The sequence below is a fragment of the Macaca thibetana genome, chromosome 9, assembly GCF_024542745.1.
Source record: "Macaca thibetana thibetana isolate TM-01 chromosome 9, ASM2454274v1, whole genome shotgun sequence".
NCBI classification, from domain to species: domain Eukaryota; kingdom Metazoa; phylum Chordata; class Mammalia; order Primates; family Cercopithecidae; genus Macaca; species Macaca thibetana.
Window position 1 is genome coordinate 69187597 of NC_065586.1, and position 12477 is coordinate 69200073.

The window sequence follows — 12477 nt, forward strand, 5'->3', positions numbered from 1 at the left end:
GAGAGAGAGAGAGAGAGAAGTGGGCCTGAATAAAATTATATGAGTTATTAAACACATGTTTACATTAAACCAAGCCTAAATCCAAAATTATTACTGAACTTTTTACTTGTGAGTCAAAAGATTCCTCTTTTATCTAAGCATAGTTGACTGACTTTTTTTTCACTTGCAATTGAAAAAGATGTAATATAAAAATTCTGCATTCTTCATTTGGAAATATACAATGCTATTCTCCATTTGGAAATTTATAATGTATATTAAAATTTCTGAGTAGCTTTACAGTAAAGAAACTAATTTACTCTTTTTTCCTTATTTGACAAATATTTATCCAGAGTTTGCCATGTTTAAAACACTGTCCTAGATTTAGTGACTCCAGTTATGTCAACGATAGACTCAGAACTTGCTAATATTGAGCTTATAGTTAAAGAAAACATGTTTTAATGGAATATCACAGTGTCTAAGTGTTTTCTACGGTTTGGATGAGTTTTATCCTCACCAAAACTTATGTTGAAATTTGATTCCAATGTGACAGGGTTGGGAGGTGGGGCCTAGTGGGAGGTGTTTGGGTCATGGGAGCAGATCCCTCACGAATAGATTAATGCTTTCTGGTGGAAAAGAGTTTTCACCCTCAAGGAACCATGTTAGTGACCACAAGAGGATTTTTCCTTCACATATTTGGTCTCTGCACATGCCTGCTTCCATTTAAGCTTTCCGTCACAAGTTAAAGAAGCATGAGACCTCACCAAATAGGCTGCCTGATCTTGGATTTGCCAGCCTCCAGAATTGTGAGCAAAATAAAATTCTCTTCTTTATAAATTACCCAGTCTCAGCTATTTCTTATGACAACACAAAATGGACTAAGACAGTGTTCTATATAACACAGTTTAGGACATTCTATTCTGAAAGCACCTCATTAATTTTTTGTTATATTAAATAATATGCTTGACTAAAGAGGACTGGCTTCCCTTCAATTTGCTGAAAACTCTTGCAATGACTTTGATCTGTAATATTTGTGAACTATTTGTTTATTACACTAACTCTTCCTATAGATTATTTTTGTTCTGTGTGCTTCTTAATGCCCTTTTTTTCCACCGGTGGGTATTCTAGACTTTATTATATGAGGTTATTTCATCCATTACACAAATTCTAAGCACTTCTATTTCTGTTACTGTGACAGACCTTGAAAATTTTGCAGTACATAAAAACAGATAAACAGTGCTTTTATGGAGCTTTTGGTGTCATAGAGGAGACAAGACAATAATCATGCACATAGGAATGTTTCTCTCTCTTAGCCTGCATACCAACAAGTCCTTCCTTGGCCATTCCATTTTATATGGCAACTCCCACACTTTGCTCTTATAGTTTTGACCGCTCTGTTTGCTTTTCTTTCCCATAGCCCTCACCTTCCTCCGACATACTATGTGTTTTACTTGTTTGATTATTTTCTGTGCCCTCTGCCAGGATATAAGTTCTGTTGGGAAAAGAACATTTGTCTGTTTAGTTCACTGCTTTATTTCCAGACTCTAGATCAATGTTTGGTATATAATATGCATATATTAAATGTTTGTTTACTAGCACTATATCATATATAAAATAATAAAATAAATCATACATATATCCTCTCAATAAGTCTATTTTGTATTTCACTATAAGGCAACACCAAAGAAGTGCTTTTGAAGTGTTTTCATGAAGCAACATGTATTTCATGATAGGTTAACATGTTACATCCTGTGGCAAATTTTTTTAAGGTATAAAATGTACAAAGGTGAGCAAACTGGCTACTAACAAAATATTCTTCATGACACTTAAAGATGTTTTATTTTATAATATTAAATATGCAAAATTACATTTATCACAGATGGAAAGTTATAAAATTCTTATATCTATTTTAAATATTGGCTTTAGAATATTACTATAAGTTGCAAAAATAAAAGAGCGTTTTTCAAGGCAAGAAAACACCGTAACAGCTTTGCTTTTGTACCGACAGGGGGAGGAGGAAGAAAAGTATCTTTTCAGAAACGATGACGACATTTTCTCATGTAAACCAAAGATTAAGATTTCTCTTTAATCTTTGGTTAAAAGATAGGTGAAAATAGACAAGTTAAGAGAAGATTGTTAGTTCCTATAAATATTCTTTTGAATCCTTCTGGTTTTGAAATGAAGCAATATGTAAAAAGGAGTTTACTGTATTGTTCTTTTTTAGGTAGTTTTGTTCTGGTTCCAAGAATAAACCTGGAGAAGATTAGCTGTACTGTTCTTACACATTTTGTTTTCTAGCAAGCATTTTTAGAATCCATTGGCTTCACTCAGCTAGCTGCCACTGTGCTTATTTTTTTCTAAACTTTTTTTTACAGTTTTTAAGTACTTTAGTGTCAAGTTTTTGAGCAAAAAATACTCTGAATATTAATAACCAGAAGCTTCTATAAAGTACTTTTCTACAGTGTTACTAGGTGTGGTATTGTAAGAGTGGGATTTAAACAAATAAAGACCGTTTAAAAGCAGCAGAAAGATTAACTTAATTTATTTTCTTGGAACAAAATGCTGCTGCCATTATTTGAAATCAGAACAATCAATATGATAGCCCAGGTAGATGAAACTTCTGAGTTATTAAAATCATTATCATTATTTTTATTATTATCACTTTTAGAGCTATGGCCAAGGTTAGTTCATAAAACTAATAAGTCATGGAAATTGTTTCTTCTTTTTTTTACTTTTTTATGTGAGAAATTATTTTCTTTACTAAACTGTGTCTATGGTCCTTCATGAGACTTCTGATGTCTTAAGCTTAGAAAGGTTTCCAAAGACTTAGTTTCCTTCTCTGAAATGCCAGTCTTAAACAGTCTACTGTGGTCTTAATCCAAAATGATTTTTACCATATTGACAGATACAATTAGAGTCTGAAGCCCAGCAGGAATAGTCAGAAAATAATGAATTCGTGGTGAGACTAATCAAATACTACTACCATTCTCTTTTTTCTTCCTCATCATCAAAACTAAGAACAGGGAAATAAAAACATGAGTAACAAATGACCTTTCCAGAGTCCAAAATGAAAATGGCCTTTTGACTTCTCCAGTAATGAAATCCAAATACAATGTGAAAAGAACAAATGGATCACTCAGCATATTGGTTTAATCCATTTTAGAAATGAAGGTCTTGCTCTCATGCAAGGTGAAAGAACTGGTCCCCAACCATTTCAATCAGAACTCTTGGTAAAACCCAGCAACCACAAACAAAATAAAGGCTATTTCCCTGCTCAGCCAATCATGTTTTATAAAAGAAACACAGTTAATAACCACAACCAACAGTGTATATTCTGGTCCTGCTGCTGGTACATTAGTGGAGTTTTACTTAAAAACATATTCCCAACTCCAGAATGTCCTTGTACCAGTGGCTATTTCACCATCCCCTCATAAGCTAAATCATCTGCTTAGGCTTTACAAACTTAATTCTGAAACATTGACTTGGATATTAATAAGACTTCATAAAATCAGAATTATAGATAATTAGCATTGGAAAAGATATTAAAGGACATACCGTTTGTGATGGTTAATATTGTCAACTTGATTGGCTTAAAGGATGCAAAGTATTGTTTCTGGGTGTGTCTGTGAGGGCATTGCCAGAGGAGATTAACATTTAAGCCAGTGGACTAGGAGAGGAAGACCCATCTTCAGTGTGGGTGGGCACTATCCAATTGGCTGCCAAGGCTGCTAGAAAAAGCAGGTGGAAGAAGGTGGAATACACTGTCCTGCTGAGTCTTCCAGCTTTCATCTTTCTCCCATGCTGGATACTTCCTGCCCTTGAACATCAGACTCCAGGTTCTTTGGCCTTTGGACCCTTGGACTTAGCGCCAATGGTTTGCCAGGGGCTCTCAGGCCTGCGGCCACAGACTGAAAGGTGCACTGTCGACTTCCCTACTTTTGAGGGTTTGGGACTCAGACTGAGCCACTACTGGCCTCTTGTACCTCAGCTTGCAGACGGCCTATCATGGGACTTCATCCTGTGAACCGGATGGGGGTGAATTCTTCTTAATAAACTCCCTTTCATACATACATATATCCTATTAGTTCTGTCCCTCTAGAGAACTCATTAATACACCATCCAGTGATTTTATTTTATTTATTGTTTGTTTGTTTTAGGCAGAGTCTTGCTCTGTCCGCCCAGGCTGGAGTGCAGTGGCTTGATCTTGGCTCACTGCAACCTCCGCCTCGCCAGTTCCAACGATTCTCCTGCCTCAGCCTCCTGAGTAGCTGGGACTACAGGCGCCCGCCACCATGCCAGGCTAATTTTTTTATATTTTTAGTAGAGACGGGGTTTCACCATGCTGACGAGGCTGGTCTCGAACTCCTGACCTCATGATCTGCCCCCCTCGGTCTCCCAAAGTGCTGGGATTATAGGCGTGAGCCACCACACCCAGCCCATCCAGTGATTTTAAGCTGTGAACTATTGACATGTGGGCAGGCTTCTGTAAATCCATGTTGATTCAGTAAAGGCATTTTATTTTATCTATTTTACCTATTAGCATGACAAACAGTATAAGATTCCCTTTGAGAAGAAGGTATACCCTAAACCAAAGTATGAAATTCATCCATCTAGTTCAACCATTTTATATTATATATGGGAAACTGAGACCCCTATCTGTTTAGTGACTGTGACTTCTAAGAGGCACACAGCTAATTAGCAGCTAGTTAGTATAACTCTGTTATATCCTTCCTGTTGCAAAAGACACAAACTCGAGTCAAATAGGCTTAAAAGAAGGAAATTTAGTTGACATATAAATGAAAACTTTAAAAGTAGTTTCAAACAAAGCTGGATCCAGATATCGAAAACTGACCTCCAGGTGTCCTTCCCGCTCTGTTTTTCGGTACCACTCTCCACCAGGTTGGCTTCATTCCCAGACAGATTCCGTCCACACAGTTGCCCTGAAGTGGCAATTTGAGGTCTACATCCATCAGCCTCAAGTCTGGTGGAAACAGAGTGTCTGTTTCACAGGAGTTTCTTCACATTTGAACAAATATTGAGCCTCACTGGCTTTAATTACAGTACTAAACCAATCACTGTCCAGGGAGATGGACTATGTGGATGAACTAGGCTTAGGTCATATGCCTATGCCTTGAGCAGAAGGTAGCACGGGCCTACCTGAATGGATGGACCAAGGAGGAAGTGTGGTTCTCCTAATAAAAACTGAAGCTCCACTTCACTCCAGAAGAAGTGGCAATGGATGTTGGAAGAATAATAGCACAAAATATTCACTGCCCGTCCTCACCTGACTCCTGTCCAGAACTTCTCCACTAAGCCACTCTCCATTCTTAAAGGAGGATTGCAGTGGCACTATCTGATGAAAGGCAGTAACGGCAGCAGGAAAATGTAAGAAACAATCAAATGTCTCCTCTCTTCTTGTTCCATTCATTGCTCGTAAGAAAAAGTCTTCATCCCAGATGTCCTCAGGATGCTAGATGCCACCTGTTATAAGAAAAGCAGCTAATGAATTAACTTACTTTCTCCAATGAGCTCTAACTTCTTCCTGGAGTGAGCCACAATTTGTTCCCTGGGCACTCAGTTCACACTTCTATTATATCACTTGCAATCTGACTCAACAGTTTTTCTGTTCTGAGTACACCTGTGCTCAAGAGCACCTCGGGAGCAGACATTCTTTTATTTATCTCTATAACATTAACACCACAGTGTTTGGCACATTCCAAAGGTTGAATAAATGTGGATTATTGTTGCAGGAATGATATATAACAACCTCCCCAAAATGAGTTCCCAGAACAAATCCTGTCAAATGTTCCAAAAAATGTTTCATAATCAGATACATTTTAGAAATATTGGATGCTACAAAACATCTTAGAAATTCATGATTGGTGTTAGAGAAATGCAAATCAAACCATGATGAGACACCATCTCACACCAGTCAGAATGACCATTATTAAAAAGTCAGAAAAGAACAGATGCTGGTGAGGTTGCAGAGAAAAGGGAACATTTATACACTGCTGGTGGGAGTGTAAATTAGTTTAACTACTGTGGAAAGCAGTATGGTGATTCCTCAAATAGCTAAAAGCAGGACTACCATTTGACCCAGCAATCCCATTACTGAGTATATGCTCAGGAATGTAAAGCATTCTACCATAAAGACACATGCATGCAAATGTTTATGGCAGCACTATTCACAATAGCAAAGACATGGAATCAACCTAAATGCCCATTCATGATAGATTGGATAAAGAAATGTGGTACACACACACACACACACACACACCATGGAATACTATGCAGCCACCAAAAAGAATGGCATCATGTCTTTTGCAGGAACATGGATGGAGCTGGAGGCTATTATTCTCAGCAAACTAACATCAGAACAGAAAACCAAATACTGCATGTTCTCACTTGTAAGTTGGAGCTAAATAATGAGAACTTAAGAATACAAAGAAGGAAAAAATGGGGTCTATTCGAGGGTGGAGGGTGAAAAGAGGGAGAGGAGCAAAGATAACTATTAGGAACTGGGCTTAACTCCAGTTGAAATAATCTGCACAATGAATTCCCGTGACATTAGTTTACCTATGTAACAAACCTTCACATGTACCCCTGAACCTGAAATAAAAGTAAAAAAAAATAATAATAACTAGAAAAATGAAAAGAAAAAGTAATTCATGATTGGTGTATTAGCATATCAGATGCTGTGATGTGTCTTGGGGTTAAAAAATGTGTTTGATTTTGTTTAGATTCGTTTGCAATATTCATAATTTATTTTAACTTAAATACTAATATCCAATGAGATCAATATTCCATGAAAGAAGACTTGAGGAAACACTACCTTTTTTCCATTTTTGTTGGGAGAAGGGGAAGCGTTTTTGCAGCAGCAATTTACAAACAATAATACTTAACTGAATAAGATAGCCCTCTCACTCACTCACTCATTCAGCCAAGCCTCTAATTTAGTGGGTGCCTACTCTGTGAGAGGAAGGATTTCTGCCTTCTAAGAGTCTATGATCTTTTAAATGGAAAGAGGCAGGTACATTTAGAAAAAAAGATGCAATGAAATGGTAAAATGTACTTCATCAAAAGTGAGTCAAAGCTGTAATGAAGGTATAAATTGAACAGAATTCAAATAATACTAAATCATCCTATTCTTACTAGAATTAGAGAAATTTCTTAGCAACACAAACTAGGGCGATGGCTGACATAATGAGTCTGGGTATCAAAAGCCATGTGATTAGAAGACTCAGGAATGTCAAGTCTGAGCAGGAATAGAAAACAATTTACCCTTTTGAGTAATATGCTTCCTTGAAATTTACATTATCTTCCCTTCTGATGGCTGTGTTTCCAGATGTCATATGGTCTCTGGGCTTCTACTCTAGAGTTTTGACGCTTTAGTGAGCTGTGCAAAATGTCCATCTTCCAGGGCAGAAACAAGGAAAAGAAACACAAAGGATCGTGTAAAGTTTCAGGAGCAATATGTGTAAAATTGCTGATTGCATATGCAGAAAATAAGAATCTGTGTTTCCTTTCTTACCTTCTTTCCTTCCTCTCTCTCCTCTTTCCTTTCTCTTTCTTTCTTTTTATTCCCTCCCTCCCCTCTCCCTCCTTCCTTCCTCTTTCTTTCTTTTTCTTTCTTTGAATACCAGTTGGCAAACTTCTATCAATATTTCTGAGTCGGAAATGAAGTAAAAATTTGGCTCACAAAATATTCCAATATCACATAAAAGATTTTTCCAGCTGAGCACAGTGGCTCATGCCTGTAATCCCAGCACTTTGGGAGGCTGTGGTGGGAGGATCATTTGAGGACAGGAGTTCAAGACCAGCCTGGGCAACATAACAACACCCCATTTCTGTTAATTAAAAAAGGGGGGTTCATCAAACAAAGCACGCACACATGTGTGTGTATGGGTGGTTAAATCGATAATAGGTGATTTGTTGATTCTTCAGTCAAAATATTTTAACATTTTTTAATCCGTTTAGCATTTTCATTCAAAAACATTTTCAGGTTTTTTTTTTTAATAAAATGTGGCAAAAACATTTTCTAAATGCTTGCTCTGAACCAGAGGGACCGTGTCAAGCACTGCAGCTATAAAGAGAATGAGAGATGCAGTGCTGGCCAGAGTCCCAGTCCACAGCTCACAGTCAGGTGGGAGAAACCCACGATCATAATATAATAACTTGGTAATGTCTATAAATATAAATAACTGCAAACCTGGGGTGAGTCCGAAAAATCTCAAAAAATAAGGAACATTGAAGCTAAACTTTGAAGTAAAAGGAATAGTTTTTTAAAAAACTAAAATTTATAGAAGCTTCATTGTTGACAATAATTATGGAAATTGATTTTTAAACATTTTCTATAGAGCCACTCCAACATGAATCTCTGCTTTACTTTTCACTCCCTTGGGAATTTGTTTAATTTCCTTGCATTCCCAAGTCACCACAGGAACGGTTTTATGTTGGCACATTGGCATGTTTGTCTATCTTGGGCATTTTCTTTCTTTCATTCGGTTTTGACTTCACTTTTCTTGAACACCATGTGGCTGCAATAAACAAATGTAGCTCCTTAAGTGTTTCTGACAGGTTTGACGTGATTAAATCAACTTATGGAAATGCCTTGAGACAAGCTGAATGCTTTTTTTTAAGAAAGTTACACGCGTTCTAAGTTGAGCAAGAGAATGTGAGAGGAAGACTAATATAAGATTGAGTTCTGTTGACTCTAAGGGAAAATGTATACCAAGAAAATGACAATAGTTCTTTAAAACCTACCAAGTCATGACATTCAACATCTGATACATATGAGCTAACAGAGCTTTAAAAAGCTTTAATTGCCTAAGTACTACATTCTTCATGCATAATTTTACAAATACAGGTAAACAAAAAGAATGAGAAAAACTTAAAAATCACTATAGTCTTAATGCCAAGATAACCACAATTATATTTTGGAGATGTTTTTTCAGATTCTTTTATATACATTTACTTGTTTGTATAAATATGTATTTTAACAAAAAATGGGTTCATATTATGACCTACTTTTTCCATTTAGTATTGGGCCATGAACATCTTTTTATAAATATATGTATTTCCACACCATCATTTTTAATATTTCTGTTTATTATGTAAACAATACATTATTGTCATTAATTTGGTATTTTGCAAATAGAAGTCACACTCCAATAAATATTAGTATGGCAATATCTTTACATATAATTTTAATTACGTAATATAAATTCCCATTAGAATTGCTTAAAGTATACGCTTTTGTCAGAAGTTTTTGAGCCATAATGCCTAATTCTTCTTCAGAAAAGTCCTGTCAGTGTAAACACCGTTCAGTAAGATACAATAGTGTTAATTTCTCCTCATTTTTGCCAACAACAAATATTAATTGTTTGGTCTGTATTTTGCCAATATGACAGACAACAATGATATTCATTGTCCTAAGTTTCATTTATTTGATTACTAGTAAAGCTGAATAAGTTTGTTTGTCTTTTATTTATTAGTTACATTTTTCTTCTGAGGGTTAACTATGTCCCTTGGAAATGTCCTATGAAAAGTTATATACTTTTAAAGGAGATACATGCTTTGAAAATTTCAGCAACGAAATGCTGTGCCAAAGAGTTTAAGTCATTATGTTCCCATATAACTTTTTCTTAGATAAGACGAATGATTTTTTTGTTTGTTTGTTTGTTTTTGTTTTTTGTTTTTTGGTCATTGCTTCCTGAGCTGCTACTGGGACATAAGAAAAGGGGAATTTCTTCCTCTTGTATTTCCTTGATATTCATTGACACTCATGATCTTGAAATTGTGGAACTAAAGGCCAGTTATTTGATGAAATGTCCTCAATTAGGGTTCGTCAGCCTTTTTCTTCATGGCTAGACTCAGGTTATTCATCTTTGGCAGGAGTGTCACAGAAGTCCCTTATTTTTTGAGATTTATCCGACTCACCCCAAGTTAGCAGTTATTTATACTTACAGACATTACCAAGTTACCATATTATGATCATGGGTCTCTTCCACCTGACTGTGAGCTATAGACTGGGACTGTGGCCAACACTGCATCTCTCATGTGCTCTCCCCTATGCATCATATCAGGCTCTATGTGGTTTTGATTTGTCACATTACTGAGGATGTCAACTGGATGAAAGCAGCAGCTCAGGTTTCCCCACTATAAAGTTATTCCTTTGTAATTAGCAAGTGTTTGGTGGGGAAGGATTTTGAGATTGTGTTAATATTATGTGCCTCATCAAAATGAATTAGTTTATTTATTTGTGACCATATGAACTCATGGATCCCAATTTTATTTAAGATATATGATTCATTATTATCTTTACTTAATTAATTCTCAAATTGTTCTGGATTAACCAAAGGGAATTCTTTAAACATGACTATGATTTCCCAGCACATTTTGAGCATTTCTTTATTTTTCCTGACAATAGGATATTCCAAGCTAGGCTTACACTTTTCTGGCCCTAGTCTGGAATTAGCTGTTCTTCAAAGACTCTTGATTCTTTCTGGCAGAGAATAGTCTTTAGAGGACAAGATCTGAGGAGCTAGGCTTGTTCACTGCTCTTGTGGTGTTGCTACTAGACTCTCTCATTGGACAGAAATGGAGAATATAGGTAGAATACACACACACACACAAATATACACACATAAAAACATTTACATCTAAACATCTTTCAATTTCTATGTATGTACATTGAAATTACAAGTTCACGTTGACGCTGTAATTCTAATTCAGCACCAGAGTGTATTCTAATTTTCACCCTTTCCATATTTGTAACTCTGTTTTCCAACATTGGGAAATTTGCTCTTGTTATCCTTAGATATTTACTGGTTTCACTTACCCTTTATGTAACTCAGCTCCCATTGCTGCCACGAACTTTTCCTTGTGTGAATGCCCTCATCACCCCACTCAAGGTATTACTTGGCTCAGGGCTCCAACACCTCACACTGGGGTGCCCATTTACACAAATGCCCTCCTCAACCTACTGAGGCTCTGATACCCCACTCCAGGCTTCCCTACTCTAGGGACATTCTTTGCACCTTTCCCTTGTTTCAATAATGCATGGCAACCTTCCTTCCTGTGGGTGATCTCATTGTTCTACTTAGACTTTGACCCCCAAATAGGGGTTCCTTTTTCACCCAACTGAGGTACTGATACCTTGGGCTAGGCAACCATCTGCAAGGAAGTCCTCTTCCCCCAGCCTGGACTGCACATCCTGGGCCAGGCAGCAGCCCTTCACCAGGACTCCCTGCTCACCTCACTTAGCCTGTAGCACCCTGACACTTTATGAGTTCAGACATCCTCACCACTGGGCTGCCTTACTACACAGACCTCTCTCTTTCCTCTGCGCATTTTTCAGCATCCTACACTGGGCCACCACCTACCAACATGGACACTCACCTTATCCTGTTCAGGGCCCCTATAACCCTCCCAGGTGTGGAGACCCACCCTGCTGTGCCTCTCCTAATTGCTTTTGGACTGAATTGCTCAAGAAGAAAAAAAAGAAGAAAAAAAAAAGGAAAAGGAAGAGGAATAATGGCATTTTAATGAAAGTGAATTTATAGAATTCTTACCCTGATGTTTTATCACTTATAAATGGACCTTTCCTTACACAGTGGAAATGTTCTTAATGTCATTAATCAAAAAGAAAGTTGTGGGGTTTTTTTCATTTTTTAAAAAATGAAGTAGTTGAAGACTGAGAATGATCAAATCTTTTATTCACTGGTGGGGAAAAAGGGACTCTGAAGGATTCATCTATGCTGGGCAAGTAGATTACATCAGAAGCAGATATTTTGTTCCTAGTGCCAATTTAGTAAATTTTTCTAATTCTAAGAAGTGTCTACATTATGCAATCATTCATATTTCTTAGGCTTTTTCTGGGTCACTGCTCCCTTTTGAGAATCCAATGAAAATTGTAGCTCTTTTCAGAAAAATGTATATACTGATTTAGACACACACACACACACACACAACTTGCAATCAAACTGTTTTATACAGAATAATTGACCTCCTAGTTAAGAACAGAAATAGGTATTTCAATAATGTCAATATTTGCCTACATAAATATAACACAGGCACTCAATCTTTGCAACCAAACTAAACTGGGCTTGAGAACAAGCTCTGCCACTTACTTGATTCATAACTTTGGCCTTAACTTCTCTGAGCCTTATTTATAAAATGGACATAATAACTACCTCCTGCCTGTTGTGAAAAATTGAGTTTATGTAGCATTTATGGTTGCTTAGTATGAGTTCATTTTTATTATATGACTATTTGGAACCATCTGAACACTTCACAGCATACTTGGCTTTTCACTGCATGCTTAGTCCATCCTGAATGGACTTTTGAGAGCCCAAGTTTATTCAGTTCCTGTCCTATTGGTCCTGTTGTCAGAAGGTATTTCCATATTGAGAATTTTTGAGCTATGAAAGAACCGATAGTGTGAAATATGTGTTGATGCTTTCATTAAATTCAAAGATTCCAACCTACAGGCCTTCAGAG

General features: G+C 36.8%; 1 long non-coding RNA gene across 1 annotated transcript; it reads right to left on the reverse strand.

Annotated features, from left to right (window-relative positions):
• Positions 1 to 4834: 4834 nt before the first annotated feature.
• On the reverse strand, positions 4835 to 7385 carry LOC126963382 (uncharacterized). Its single transcript, XR_007729050.1, has 3 exons — positions 7258 to 7385; positions 5261 to 5457; positions 4835 to 4957 (listed from the first exon to the last, which is right to left on the reverse strand). It is a non-coding gene; the product is annotated as an uncharacterized LOC126963382 (long non-coding RNA).
• Between the last annotated feature and the right edge of the window lie 5092 nt (positions 7386 to 12477).